A 15,396-nucleotide genomic window follows, 5' to 3' on the forward strand; every position below is an offset into this window, starting at 1 on the left:
CATGCCATGCTAGATAGGATAAGAACCTTGGAAAATAATTATTTGCATGTATCATAGTCAAACATAGATCCAAGGTTTCTAGGGTTGCATGTACACCATAGCAGTGTTAGAATGCTCAAAAACCCATCAGATCTGACACTATCCATGTCGGCACTCCATGTCGTGCTACCACCTCTCTCACATAAATCTCGGCTAATTTCTCTAGAGAAGAGTTCTCGCTGATAGCCAAAAAGTGAGCACTCTTCATCAACCGGTCCACAATCACCCATATGGCGTCAACCCCATGCGCAGTCCTGGGTAACTTGGTGATAAAATTCATGGAAATTTGTTACCACTTCCACTGGGGAACCTCTAAAGGCTGCAACAGGCCATGTGGACGCTGGTGCTCCGCCTTGACCTGACGACAGGGCAAGCATCTCTCGACTACCCATGCCACATCTCTCTTCATAAAGGGCCACCAATAATCCCTCTTCAAGTCCAAATAAAACTTTTTTGGCTCCCGGATGGATTGATAATCTCGATTGATGGCCCTCCTTCATAAAAATACGCCGAGCTCCACCCGTATATGTTACCCATATCCGCCCATGATAGGTCATAAGCCCACGACTATCGGTCTCAAACTCAGAAATCTGCCCAATCACGCGCTCTCTCTTATGGTTCTCTGGTCTCACGGCCTCCACCTGGGCCTCTCAGATGGTATCTAAGACTGGAGTCATCATCGTCATCCTCATGCACACGTCTCGGATCGGAGCACTCACTGCTCGGCTACTCAGGGCGTTGGCTACCACATTAGCCTTGCCAGGGTTATATAAAATCTCACAGTCGTAGTCTTTCACTACTTCCAACCATCTCCTCTGTCTCATATTCATATTAGGATGATCCATAAGGTACTTCAGGCTCTTATGGTCCGTGTATATGGTACACCAACACCGTACAGATAGTGGCGCCAAATCTTGAGGGCGAACACCACCGCCCCCAACTCCAAATCATGGGTAGGATACCTCGTCTCATGAGGCTTCAACTTCCTCGATGCATTTGCAATCACGTGTCCCCTCTACATCAACACGACACCCATCCCTGATATAGATGCATCACAGTAAACTACGAAGTCCTCCATTTCCTCAGGAAGGGCTAACACTGGAGCTTCGCACAATCTCTGGCGAAGAGTCTTGAATGAGGCCTGCTGCTCGGGCCCCCAAGAAAAAGTAACACCCTTCCTGGTCAATCTCGTAAGAGGAACGACAATCTTGGAGAAATCCCTGATAAATCTCCGGTAGTAACCTGCCAGTCCAAGAAAACGCCTAATCTCGGATGGGGATCTCGACACCTCCCATTGCATAACTGCCTCAATCTTGGCCGGGTCGACCAACATCCCATTCTGATCAACGAGCTGCCCCAGGAACTGGACCTCTCGTAACCAGAAATCACACTTGTAGAATTTGGCAAAAAGCCTCTCCGTCCTCAATACTCCAAGAATCTCCCGAAGATGCTCATCGTGCTGGTCTCTGGTCCTCGAGTATACCAAGATGTCATCGATGAACACGATCATCGACCTGTCCAACATAGGCCTACACACCCGGTTCATGAGATCCATGAACATTGTCGATGCGTTGGTGAGTCCGAAAGGCATCACCGCAAAGTCGTAGTGCCCATAATGAGTCCTAAAGGCCGTCTTCTGGATATCATCCTCGCAAAATCTCATCTGATCAAGATGCCCCATGCAAGTGATCGAATAAATCGTCGATCGTCGGTAGTGGATAACGGTTCTTGATCGTTAGCTTGTTCAACTCCCGGTAATCGATGCACATCCGTTGTGAACCATCCTTTTTCTTGACAAAAAGGATCGGCGCTCCCCACGGTGAGCTAATCGGTCTGATAAAACCCTTCCCCAGCAGCTCCTGGAGCTGTGAGGATAACTCCTACATCTCAGGCGGCACAAGGCGATAAGGTGCCTTGGCGATAGGTGCCGCACCCGGAACCAAATCAATCCGGAATTCTACTTGCCTCTCGGGAGGCACACCCGGCAACTCCTCAGGGAAAACATTCGGGAACTCGCACACTATCGGAACCTCAGAGATAGAACTCGGCCTCTATGTAGCAACCCGCGTATCCATCACATACCGCAAAAATCCCGTACAACCCTGTTGTAGACTCTATATCGCCCTGGCAGCATACCAGAAAGCTGATCCAGATCTGGTACCCTCACCATACACCGTAAGAACTCCCCCACTAGGGTCTCGTATAGTCACCATCTGACGCTCACAGTCGATCACAGCTCCAAACCGACTCAACCAATCCATGCCCAGTATGACACATACATCACCCATCGCTATCGGCACCAGATCTATCGGAAACTCAACACCAAAAATCTCTAGTACACATCCTCGGAATACATCAGTGGCAAAAACCGCATGCTCGTCGGCTATAGAAACCCTCAGAGGTTGAATCAACACCTCTCGCCTAATACTGATGTGACGACTAAAAGCTAAAGACATGAAGGATCGACTCGCACCCGAGTCAAATAACACCAAAGCATGTACATAACTCACAAGAAAAGTACCTATATACAACACAATATAAGCATAAACAAATCTCAAAATAGTAGGAATGAGGAAATACGTACCAGCCACGACATCAGGTGCTGCGCGAACCTCCTCCGCTGTCAGCTGAAAAGCTCTCACACCAGCCTTCGGTGTCTCGACCTTCGCTGGTCGACTATCAGTAGCTCGCATACAGCAGGATCAGATCCCTGGGCTGATCCCTGAATGAGCTGAGGTCACTCGGCCTTCCGATGGCCGATCTGGTTGCAATGAAAGCAAACTGCAAACCCTTTGGGGCAATCATTCGCCAGGTGCCCCTCTTTGCCACATTTGTAGCAAATCCCTGCCCGACATGATCCCTCGTGACTCTTGACGCACTTACCACAAGTGCGGCCCTTCTGGCCCCCAGCTCTCATATCAGCAGGCTTTGCCCGCTTCGTCGCTGGCTACGACTGTATCGGTCTCCTGTCTCTACCCCGAGACTCCTCCACCTCTCTGGTCTGCAACTCAAGCTCAATCTCCCTCCTCCTGGCATTGGTCTGAAGCTCAGCCAATGTCTGGTATGACGAGTATGCCACGAACTCTCGTATATCCCTCCTCAGTATGCTCAGATATCGGCTCACACGTGTCTGCTCAGTAGACACGTGCTCAGGGCAAAACATCGCCCTCTCATGGAACATCCTCGTGATCTCGGTCACAGTTTTTGTCTTTTTCTTGAGAGACAGAAACTCTTGGGCTAACCGTTCCCTCTCCACCTGGGGAACATACTCATCTCGGAACAACTGTGTAAACCTCTCCCATGTCACTGCAGCATGATCTGGCATTCACAAACTTCACCAGTCCTTCACTCCCAAGCGAAGCTGGTTCAGCGCGAACCGGACCCTCAGGTGTTCTTGGCATGAACACGTATAGAAACACCCCTCAATGTCGGAGATCCATCTCATAACAACAATCAGATCCCGTGTCCCATCAAACTCTGGTAGCTTCGTGTTGCTGAACTCCCGAAACAATAATGAGTCACCCCCTGTGGCCTCGAAGCAGCTAGGGTTGCGGTGGCTGCGGCAGTAGCAACCTCAGTAACAGAAGCATAGCGCTCATCAAAGGTCTCAATCAATGTGGTCTTAATAGACCCGAAAATCTCTGGTATGGCCTCTCTGATAGCTGCGCCCACCTCAGCATGGATGATCTTGCGGATCTCCTCGTCACTGGTACCACTTGTGCCCACGGGGTGGTGGCGTGTACCCCCCATAATGTCTCTAAAACACAACACGAAAATCATCAGAGACTCGTTAGAGCATACTCACACTCGATTTCCCACCCCTACATGCTCCTTAGTATCCCAAGGATTCTTACTTGGGTTGCATACAGATCCGGTGCTTTCAGTAGTACGGGCACAATACTACCTTCCACACCAACCTGTAGTCATCCCAAGTCCTCCTCCTAGGATCCTAATTCACAGTACTTTATCTCTCCCGGATATCAAACTACTCTCTCGGTAGATTCCTCTATGCTCATCTAGGTATCTCTCCTAGATCACTCAAACTCTCTCTAAAAGATTCTTGCTATGTTTCTCCTACTCAATACCCACAGAGCAAATAACAGATAAGATCAATCAATAGCATACCCTAGGCTAAGGAATCATGAATCAGGCAACTCTAGCTCTAAATTCTAAAGTACCTAGCCTATCCTCTAGCATGCAGCCCTAATATCTCATAAATATTACATAATACAAACAAATATTGGTATTTTGGGAATCACCGTTCGGGCTCTAGCCGATTATACACACTGCTCCGTCTCGCTATCTCTTAAAAGCTCTTTCTTGTTTTTAGAAAAATCATTTCTTTTTAGGAAAATTTCTCAAATCCTCAGTTTGAGTCCAGACATACCCGAGAGTACATCTGAATCGCTCAAACCAAGGCTCTGATACCAACTTGTAACACCGTAAATTTTCAAACAAAATTTTCATTTAAAGTCACATAATTCTCATTAACATATTTCACAAAACCCCAAAGTGTCAAATCATCAAAAACACAAATCCATAAGTGTTTGATAAAAATCCAGGATCCTCAAAACATAACTCCATCTCGTGTCTGTACAATCAAGCCGATGCCTTCCCGCGATCCTGAGAAGTACCTGAAACACATATCACATAACACGGTAAGCACGAAGCTTAGTGAGTTCCCCAAAATACCACACACATCTCATTAGCCTCTCATGGATATATCTCGAATAGGACCCTCCGGTCAATGTGTCTCAGTGGAACCCTCCGGTCCCACAACTCGGGTGGACCCTCCGATCCTAACTCAGTAAAGCTCAGAATAATACACAACATAATTCACAAAGACATAATGCAAGATATCACAATACTCAATAATAGCATACAAGACCTTCCGGTCACACAAATTTCCAGTCAAGGTAAGTATAGTGAGAAGATTCACCTCGTACACGAATCACCGATCTAGCCTCCGCCTAAAACATACGATAATTATATGTAATTAACACTCAATTCACAACTCTAAATAAACCAAGCTTATTTCTCTCTCTAATCTCATAGGATGGGTAAAAGACCATTTTACCCCTCCATGGCCTCCATAATCTCTGTCTTGACCAAACCCTAAAGTCAACCGAAGTCAACACTCGAGTCAACAGTCCATGTTGACCCGACTCATCGAGTGCATCTATGTGACTCGTCGAGTCCGCTTGTTTCCTCAAAAGTGACGCAAAAGTCCAACTTAACTCGTCGAGTTGTCTCATCAACTTGCCGAGTCACATGTGTCCAGACTCGTCGGGGAAAACCCTAACCGACTCGTCGAGTCAGTTCGCCGACTCGTCGAGTCAGTTCACCGACTCGTCGAGTCCCTTCAAACCGTTTCCTCATTCAGATGTTGTAAGGCAGAGTTACAACCCTAAACTCTAGATCTAGCCTCCTAAGGCTGAGATAACATAAAGCTGCAAGCTTTACGTCTATGCATGGCACTTAGGGCTTGAAATGTCAAAACAAGTTCCATTTAGAGTCCAAAGAATCAAAGCTCTCCTCTACCTTGATAAAGCTTGGACCTTTGGGCTTAAGGGACCTCACAAGGTCCAGATCTGAAGTCTCAATCTCTAGGCAAGCTCAAAATACTCAAAGTCTCAAGGAAAGATGGAAAAAGCCCTAAAACTGCCTAAGCACGAGATCTAATCAAAATAATGAGCAAGGTGGTGAATTTTACCTTCAAACAGAATGTAAGGATGGATAAACACCAGATCCAATAGTCCTTTCTCGTTCCAAGCCTTGATACTCTTCTCTTCTCTTCCGAAAGTGCACAAAAATGCTCAAAGTTAGCCCTTCTCAATCTCTTTGATTAATCTAAACAATTAGGGTTTCACACAGGGGAGTAAGGTGATATGGGAGGCGGAAATGAGGGCTTTAGGTCCTTTAAATAGGACACAACCCTGGGAAATTAGGGTTTCCTCTCACAGTGCCAACTCATTGAGTTGGTCCCTCTGACTCGTCGAGTTGGTCGTAAACACACACGGCCAAAACTCTTCTCTACTCGAGGAGTTGGGGCCTCCAACTCGTCGAGTTGCTCAATGAAACTCATGAAAATTATAAAGATATTATACCTGGGAGTCGGGATGTTACATGTTCAGACCAGCTTATCTCAATAAGCTCTTAATTCATCAAGACAACCATTCAAACTTCCCATAAGGTATTCTCTCATCCAATAAACCATAAAAATCATTGCTTTATAGACATGCATGTCCAATGCATTTCTTGAACTCAAACTAGGTCAAGATAGAGTAAAAAAGGGGCCAAGATCACATGCAAGAGTTCAAAACTCTAAGACATTCCAGATGCAACACTCTTAACCCCAAAGGGACTCTAGGGATCCATAAAGTTGGCAACTTTATGGAAATCCAACACTCCTAACCCCAAAGGGACTCTGGGGATCCATAAAGTTGACAACTTTATGGAAATCCAACACTCCAATAAGTCCCAACATGAAGAATAAGGCTTAGAAACTAAGATCTATGCACAAAGAACTAAAAAGCATGGAACTTGAGTGAAAGACCTCTTTCATACTTAAAATTATTACTCCAAGTTACTCCAAAACATGCTACATGCATATTCATAAACAATATTTTACATTGATAGTTTAATTACAAAAGACTGGATACAAATCGACTAAGTTTTAGTATATTACATAACTACCCAGGAAATTATAATTTTATACATACACGATCACTAAAAACAAAAGTAATATTATTAACTATTCTAAATCTTCCAACGGTATGTGTCTATACTGGATCCTTATTACCTGCAATAGTTAAACACTGAGAGGGATACGCGGTGACTCTTAGTGAGTTCAAAAATAGATACAATATAACGTTATGCCATATATATACCAATATGACAGAAGCAAAGAGGAACAAAGAACAACAAACACATATGTGAATCATGTGATAAGCTTTCCATATCACTGAATAATATGTTTCAAAGATTTACAATCAATGAGATACAACAATTTCAACTTGATATACATCAATAAGACTTTAGCCCAAGTGGCACGGAAAATAAATGATTTTTGAATTAACATTTTGCTAGAATTTACAGGATTTCAGCCCTATCTAGCATTCTGCCAGTGCCAAAGTGATGCTTACTCATACACTTCATGGTCAAAGGCTACATACCAATACCCAAGTGATGCTTAGTCATTCACTTCAAGTCAAAGGTATCGCTCATTTTCATAAAAACATGGGAAAGCATATTGAACATGTAACACATAACATACAATTGTTCCTATAATTTGAACTCACCGTGAAATAACCGGAGGTTAAAATAGTAATTTGGGCAGCACTTCGTTCCTATAAATAACTTTCTTCGATGAAAATCAGGAGCTTTATTGAAAACCGGGCCTTGCGAGGGTTGAGCTTCAAACCGAAAAGATAAATTTCTCGGGGTCTTCGGGCACTTCGGGACGTATTTCGGGTGTTAGGTAGGTTCCCGAGGCTTCGGGGGGTTAAAAGGGGCTTAAAATAAAGTTTAGTGTTAAAAGTATGGAAAATACCAACAAAAACCGGGAGGGTTCGCACCTCCCTTATATAGGTGCGACGCTCGAATCCGGAGGGAGGAGGAGAAGCCGCGCGGCAGCTTCGCAGGCGAGGGGGAGGGCACGCGTCGGAGGCTCGCATGCGAGACGTGGCTCGCTTCGGACACGCCACGGATGCGACACGCGTCGGATTCTCGTTGGGCCGTGCTTCGGATGAGTCATCAGGTCAGAAACGGGGCAGGCTCGCGAGGAATGGGGCGACGTGGCCGAACCCGGGCCATGCACATGCGAAAATTCTCGGTTTTTGTGTCCCGAACTTCAAAAATTCATAACTTTCGCATAACAGCTCCATTTTTGACGTTCTTTATATCCACGCGTAGGCGAAATTATACTCTAGAACTTTCGTTTAGACTCTGTCGGCTAATTTTGAATTTATTTTTATTATTATTATTTTTAACAGACCGGGAGAGGGAAATCCGTTAAAAATTCATAACTTCTTCGTCCGACGTCCGTTTTCGTCTGTCTTTTTACCGTTGTACTACTATTGACGAGACCTTCGATTATCGTTTAGGTTGCGTCGGCTAAAAATCACTCGATCTATATTTCGAGTTTTTTAGTTGTATACTGCTATACTGAAACTTAGAAAAATCATAACTTCTTCATACGAAGTCAGATTTTGACGTTCTTTTTATGAAAATACTCGGTTTAACGAGTACTACGACTTTCATTTAGATCACTAAATCTAAAAATTAGTTTATTGAAAACTCACTTTTTACGCTAAATAGTGTTTTGCCGGTTTTGTCGCGGATCTTCGATTGGTCATAACTTCTTCGTTATAACTCGGATTTCGATGAGGTTTTCGCCTAAATGTTTCTAACGAGATAATCTACAACTTTCAATAACATTATTTTTATTTATTTCCAACTTTATATTTTCGTTAATTTCGATATTTGACTTTTGATTGGAATCTCATAAGACTTCCAATACTTCCCGAATGATTCTAAACATAGTTTTACTTCAATTCTTCATAAAACCATCTTGTTAGAACTCAACACTCAAAATCATATATTATTTTATAATATTCATTTTAAACAAAACACAATAACTGAACGTGTATGTTACAAATACCTCCTCCTTTTGAGGATTTCGTCCCCGAAATTACAACGATTTAAACAAATTGGAATATTTCGCTCTTATCTCATTCTTATTTTCCTAAGTATAATTTGGGCCTCTATGGTGTTTCCACTTGACAAGCACCATTTCCACTTCTTTATTACGTAGATTAGTCGTTCTTTCGTTTACGATCTCTTCAGGCTCTTCTACATATGTTAACTAATTATCTAGTTTCACCTCGGATAACGGAACCGTTTCATCATATATGCTTAAACATTTACGCAGATAACTCACATGAAACACATCATGAATACCTGCCAAATCTTCAGGCAATTCCAAGCGGTATGCTTGTTTACCAATTCTCTGGATGATTTTGAAAGGACCAACAAATCTAGGACTTAGTTTTCCTTTCTTTCCAAATCGCATAATGCCTTTCCATGGAATTCTATGGGTCGTCTCCTCCTTTCTGCATAAGACTTTTTTCGATTCTGGGCCGCTTTCATTCTTTCTCGTACAATTTGAATCTTGTCAGTGGTGTCTTGAATCATTTCAAGGCCTCCAAGGATTTTCTGTCCTACATCACGCCAACATAATGGAGTACGACATTTCCGACCATATAATGCTTCATATAGTGGCATTTTGATTGAAACGTGCTAACTGTTATTGTATGAAAATTCAACAAGAGGTAAGTATTTGTCCCAGTTACCACCGAACTCCAAGACACATGCACGAAGCATATATTCTACTGTTTGGAACGTTCTCTCCGTATGGCCGTCTGTCTGGGGATGATAAGCTGTACTGAGAGCAACTCGAGATCCCAATTCATGTTGCATACTCGCCCAAAAATGAGAAGTGAAGCGAGTATCACGATCAGAAATAATCATTAGTGGCACACCATGTCTTGCAATAATTTCATCTAAGTATACTTGTGCATCCATTGGAGCCGTTTCACGCATGGCAAGAAAATGTGCGCTCTTAGTCAGCCGGTCGACAATTACCCAAATGCTATCATTCTGTCTAGCAGTCTTTGGCAATTTGGTAATAAAATCCATGGACAGCTCTTCCCATTTCCACACAGGAACACTAAGACTTTCTGGAATTCCGTAACGCTTTTGGTGGTCTGCTTTGACATGTAAGCATACTAAACATTCCTGTACGTATCTTCCGATATCTTTCTTTAATCCAGGTCACCAATAATCAGCTTTTACATCATAGTACATTTTACTTGTACCAGGATGTATTGATAGCTTAGACTTATGAGCTTCATCTAAAATCTTCTGTCTTAATCCACCAATCTTTGGAATCCATAGCCGATTCTTGAATACCTTCAATCCTCGTGGATCATCAAGTAAAACATCAGTATAATGTACCATCCCTTCTTTCTTCACATTTTCTGGCTTTAGGGCCTCTACTTGCCATTTCTCTAGTTTATCTAAAATAGTGAACTTTACTATAGTGTGAGTAATAGCATAACACACACTATTATGATAAATTTTCTGCTAAGTGCGTCGAAAACTACATTACCCTTTCCAGGATGATACAGGATTTCACAGTCATAGTCTTAGATCAGCTCCATGGCTCGTTGTTGTCTCATATTCAAATTTTGCTGACTGAATATATACTTGAGACTTTTGTGGTCAGTAAACAATTACCATTTTGTACCAAAAAGATAATGTCTCCAAAGTTCTAGGGCAAATACTACCGCAACGAGTTTGAGGTCATGGGTGGGATAACTCTTTTCATACTCTTTCAGTTGTATTAAGGCATGAGCTATTACTCTACCACGCTGCATCAACACACAACCGAGTCCCAACCTTGAAGCATCGCTATATACAGAGAAATCATTATCACCTTCTGGGAGTGATAAGATTGGAGCATGAGTCAAAAGATCTTTTAAAGTTGAGAAAGCTTTTTCTTGAGCTTCACTCCATTCGAACTTTACTTCTTTTCGTGTAAGACTCGTGAGAGGTACAACTATACATGAAAAATCTTTAATGAATCTCTGGTAATATCCCGCGAGACCCAAGAAACTACGAATTTCAGAAGCATTACGAGGCGCTTCCCAATTCTGAATGGCTTCAATTTTGGTAGGATCTACAATATACCGTCACCAGAAATCACATGGCCGAGAAATTGAACTTGGCGAAGCCAAAATTCACATTTCGAGAATTTAGCATAAAGTTTCTCCTTTTGAAGAAGTTCTAATATTTCACGAATATGAATGGCATGATCAGATTCAGACTTGGAATAAATTGGAATATCATCAATGAATATGATGACAGATTTATCGAGCATTGGACGGCACACGCGATTCATCATATCCATGAATATAGCAGGAGCATTTGTCAGACCGAACGGCATGACAAGGAATTCATAATGCCCATATCGAGTATGAAAAGCAGTCTTCGGTACATCTTGCTCGTGTACTTTCAACTGATGATAGCCAGATCTCAAATCAATCTTCGAGAAATAGCTAACACCCTGAAGTTGATCAAACAAATCGTCAATTCGAGGTAGTGGGTGCTTGTTCTTGATAGTTACCTTATTTAGCCCACGATAATCAATACACATTCGCATCGAACCGTCTTTCTGTTGGATAAGGTGTCTAAGTCCATAACTATTTCTGGTATGTACTTGACCCGACCCGGCATGGTCCATTTGGGTTGCATGGCATCATGCATTTGGATAGGCTAAATGAGAGAAATAACACTTGTGGTTTATTAATATATTATAAGTTCTAATATATTAATAGTATTATTTAGTATTGATCAAGAATGAATTAAGTGATCAAAAGATGACTAATTAAATATATGGGTTGATTATGTAAATCATCCATAACTTGTATAGTGGGCTAAAAGGCTCCATGGATTATCAAGTTGGGTTAAACCCATTGGATGCTCCATGGAGGCTCCATGGGAGTTAGAAACCCATTGGTCATGGAAATGAAGAGTCATGTCACATTAGGGTTTACATGGTGTAACCGTAGATGTGACACACTATATAAGGAACATGATACTCACCAAAAAACGGTTACACTAACAACAAGTGAGGGCAAGCCGATTTTTACAAGTGTTATACATTCTCTTACGTTATTACAAAGCATTTGGTGTTGTGTGAAACATTTGAGGCATCACACTTGGGGTGCTAGGCTCTCAAGGTTTTCAAGGAACCATAACAACTACAAGGTATGTAATTCTAGCCATCTTTTATGTTAAAAGTTCCCCATGTATGCTAGATATGATTAAGAACCTTGGAAATCATATTTTGCATGTATTTTAGACAAACATAGATCCAAGGTTTTCTAGGGTTGCATTTACACTTAGGAGTGTTAGAATGCTCAAAACCCATCAGTGGTATCAGAGCCTAGGCTTGCTTGTTTGATACTTGATGCAAAATAGTGAAAAAAGTCGATTTTCTTGCTGTCTGCATGGTGAACTCGCTGAGTCCATGGAGGGACTCGCTGAGTCCATGACCAAACTCATCCTACTCGTCGAGTAAGTTCGTGCACTCGACGAGTAGGAGCCTCAGAATGTAGTTTTTCGACTTGTGCTGCTGGAAATGGACTAGAAACATTACTCTAAACTGTTTTGGTGTCATTAAACTTGTTTTAGATGGTGTAATGATTTTTCTAATCCATTTACAATGGCTAATATCAAAATTACATGATTATATGTGTTCATATGTTCTTGAAATTTTGATATGATTATTCATGTTCTTAGGAGTTATTGATAGATCATAGTGTTGGATTAATGTCTAAGTCCATAACTATAATTGGTAAGACTTGACCCGACCCGACATGGTCCATTTGGGTTGCATGGCATCATGCATTTGGATAGACTATAATGAGAGAAATAACACTTAAGGTTGCTTAATATATTATAAGTTCTAATATATTAATAAGGTTATTTAATTAGTATTGATCAAGAATTAATTTGGAATTAATTAAGTGATCAAAAGGAGACTAATTAAATATATGGGTTGATTGTGTAAATCATTCATTCTTATATATGTGGGCTTGTGATCCAAGATTCCTTATGTTGGACTAAGTCCATGGGGTGACCCATGGATACTCCATGGAGGTTAAAATCCATGGAGCATAAGGAATGGGTAAAGTTATGAGTTACATGGTGTAACCCTAATAGCCACCATATAAAAGAATCCCATGGCTCAAGAAATCGTGGACTAATGTGTGAATATGAGGGCTAGACGATTTCAAGGAGTGTTCCATTTCTCTCAAGTCATTCCATGTGCATTTGGTGTTATGTGAACCATTTGAGGTGTCACACTTGGGGCACTAGGCACTCAAGCTTCATGGAGACAAGCTACATCAAACAAAGGTATGTATTCTATCCATTTGATTACCCAAGTATCAAGTATTGTATGCTAGATAGGGTAATACCTTGGAAAGTTCATAATTGCATGTATAATAGAGAAAACATAAATCCAAGGTATTTAGGGTTGTATGTACACTTAGGAGTGTTAGAATGCTCAAAACCCATCACATAGGAATTACTTGATTATTGTTGAATTCATGATCTTTATGTGTTTTAATGGAGTCCATAACTTGTCCTCAAGTTATGGATAACCAAAAGCCTCTTTGTATTAAAGCCATTAAAAGAACACATAAGTTACAAAATGAAGAGTCTTCATTTTAGTAACTCATAAGTTATGAATTGAAAGGTTTTGTAAATTTACAAAACTTGCCCTCAAGTTTTGGAACATGTAAAGCCATCTTAATAAACTTTAGTTCCAACCTCTAGAATTTTAAATGTTAAAATTCAACCCTTATACTTTATAATATTATAAGTTTAATAATATATATATACATATATATATATATATATATATATATATATATATATATCTATGTATGTATGTATAAGATCAAGTCGTTTTACCTTTAGCAGGCCTCATTCACGAAGCCACTCTATAAGGGGGGGTATAAGGTTGTTGCCTATAAAATGGCAGCTTAGTGGGTGTCCACTCTTACCCACCGTTTCCTTGACTGGTGGAGGGTCGTTAGCCGAACGGGTAGGACAATGACTTAAAAATTCTCATTAAAAGTATAATGATTATTATAAAGTAACTAAATGTTTTATAAATTCCCAATCTTAGTTACTTTAGGAAAATGTGAATAAGGTGCTATCCCATGAAATTACACTTTACACTTTGATTAAGTCGTTGGTAGAGCGTGTGTGGTTAACCGGCACACTAACTTGGACTTAACAAGGTAGGCAAAGGGTGACTTAAGGTTTTTCATAGGTCGTTGGAGCGCGTGTGGTTAACCGGCACATCGATTAAGTGAAAAACATTAAGGGTACCAAGTAATTTGCATGGTTACTTCACACCTTGTTTTGTGATCCTCGGTATCCCATTCACAAAACATGAAGGGCACACTCGAGATTGAAACATGCCATTAAAAAAGTTCAATGAATCTCAAAAGAATCTAGGAGTTTCTAAAAACCAAAATAAAACCTAATAACATATATTTCGTTTTCATGGTGGAAATTGGTGAATCGTCAGTCACCTACATTTCAAATATGTATCAGAGCCAAGGCTTGTTTTCTTGTTATACTTGCAAAATTAGCTGAAAAATCGAATTGTATTAGTTTAAAAGTTATGCTAATTACTTGAAAAAAAATTTGATGTGAATTATCTTTGTTCATATGAGTTTATTAGATTAATAGAAAAGTTAATTGATTATGTGTTTTCAATCCATTTTAATCTAAGAGTTGATTCTAAAATGTGTTTTTGTAACTTGTCCTCAAGTTATATGAAAAGTCACATTTAAGTTTCATAAAACTCATAAAAAGTTGGCAATGGTTACAAAAATGAAGAGTCTTGTCCTCATTAAATGGTTTTATGACTCCATAACTTGTCCTCAAGTTATGGAGGTTCAAGAGTCACTTCATTAAATGATAAAATGTGTAACCTTAATTAGTTCCATAAGTTACAAAAATAAAGAAAAGTTACATTCTTTTATTAGTTTAAAGTCTTCCATAACTTGTCCTCAAGTTATGGAACTTGAAGAGTTTTTTTTTAATTAAAACTACTTTAAACACATAAGTTATGGAATTAATTAGTTTTGAATATTTTCAAAACTTGCCCTCAAGTTTTGGAATTTGTAAAGTTTTCCCCATGAATACTTTAATTCCAAGTTAGCCCTTAGAATTTTAAAAGTTAAAATTCAACCCTTATACTTTATAGTATTATAAGTTAATAATAAATATATGTATAAGAGCAAGTCAGTCTTACCGTTAGTAGGCCTCATTCACGAAGCCGGTCTATAAGGGGGGTATAAGGTTACTGCCTATAAAATGGCAGTTTAATGGGTGTCCACTCTCACCCACCGCTTCCTTGACTGGTGGAGGGTCGGTAGCCGAACGGGTAGGACAAGGACTATAATTCTCCCTTCATTAAAAGTATTAATGATAAATACTAAGTAACTAAACACTTATAAATTCCCAATCTTAGTTACTTAGGAAAATGTGAATAAGGTGCTAATCCATGAAATTACACTTTGCACTTTGTTTAAACCGTTAGTGGAGCGTGTGTGGTTAACCGGCACACTAACCTGGATTTAACAAAGTAGGCAAAGGGTAACTTAATATTTATCATAGTATCGGTGGAGCTCGTGTGGTTAACCGGCACATCGATTGAGGGGTAAATATTAAGGGTACCAAGTATATTTGCATGGTTACTTCACACCT

Source organism: Lactuca virosa, chromosome 4, assembly GCF_052849685.1.
Source record: "Lactuca virosa cultivar CGN04683 chromosome 4, Lactuca_virosa_CGN04683_v6, whole genome shotgun sequence".
Classification (NCBI taxonomy): domain Eukaryota; kingdom Viridiplantae; phylum Streptophyta; class Magnoliopsida; order Asterales; family Asteraceae; genus Lactuca; species Lactuca virosa.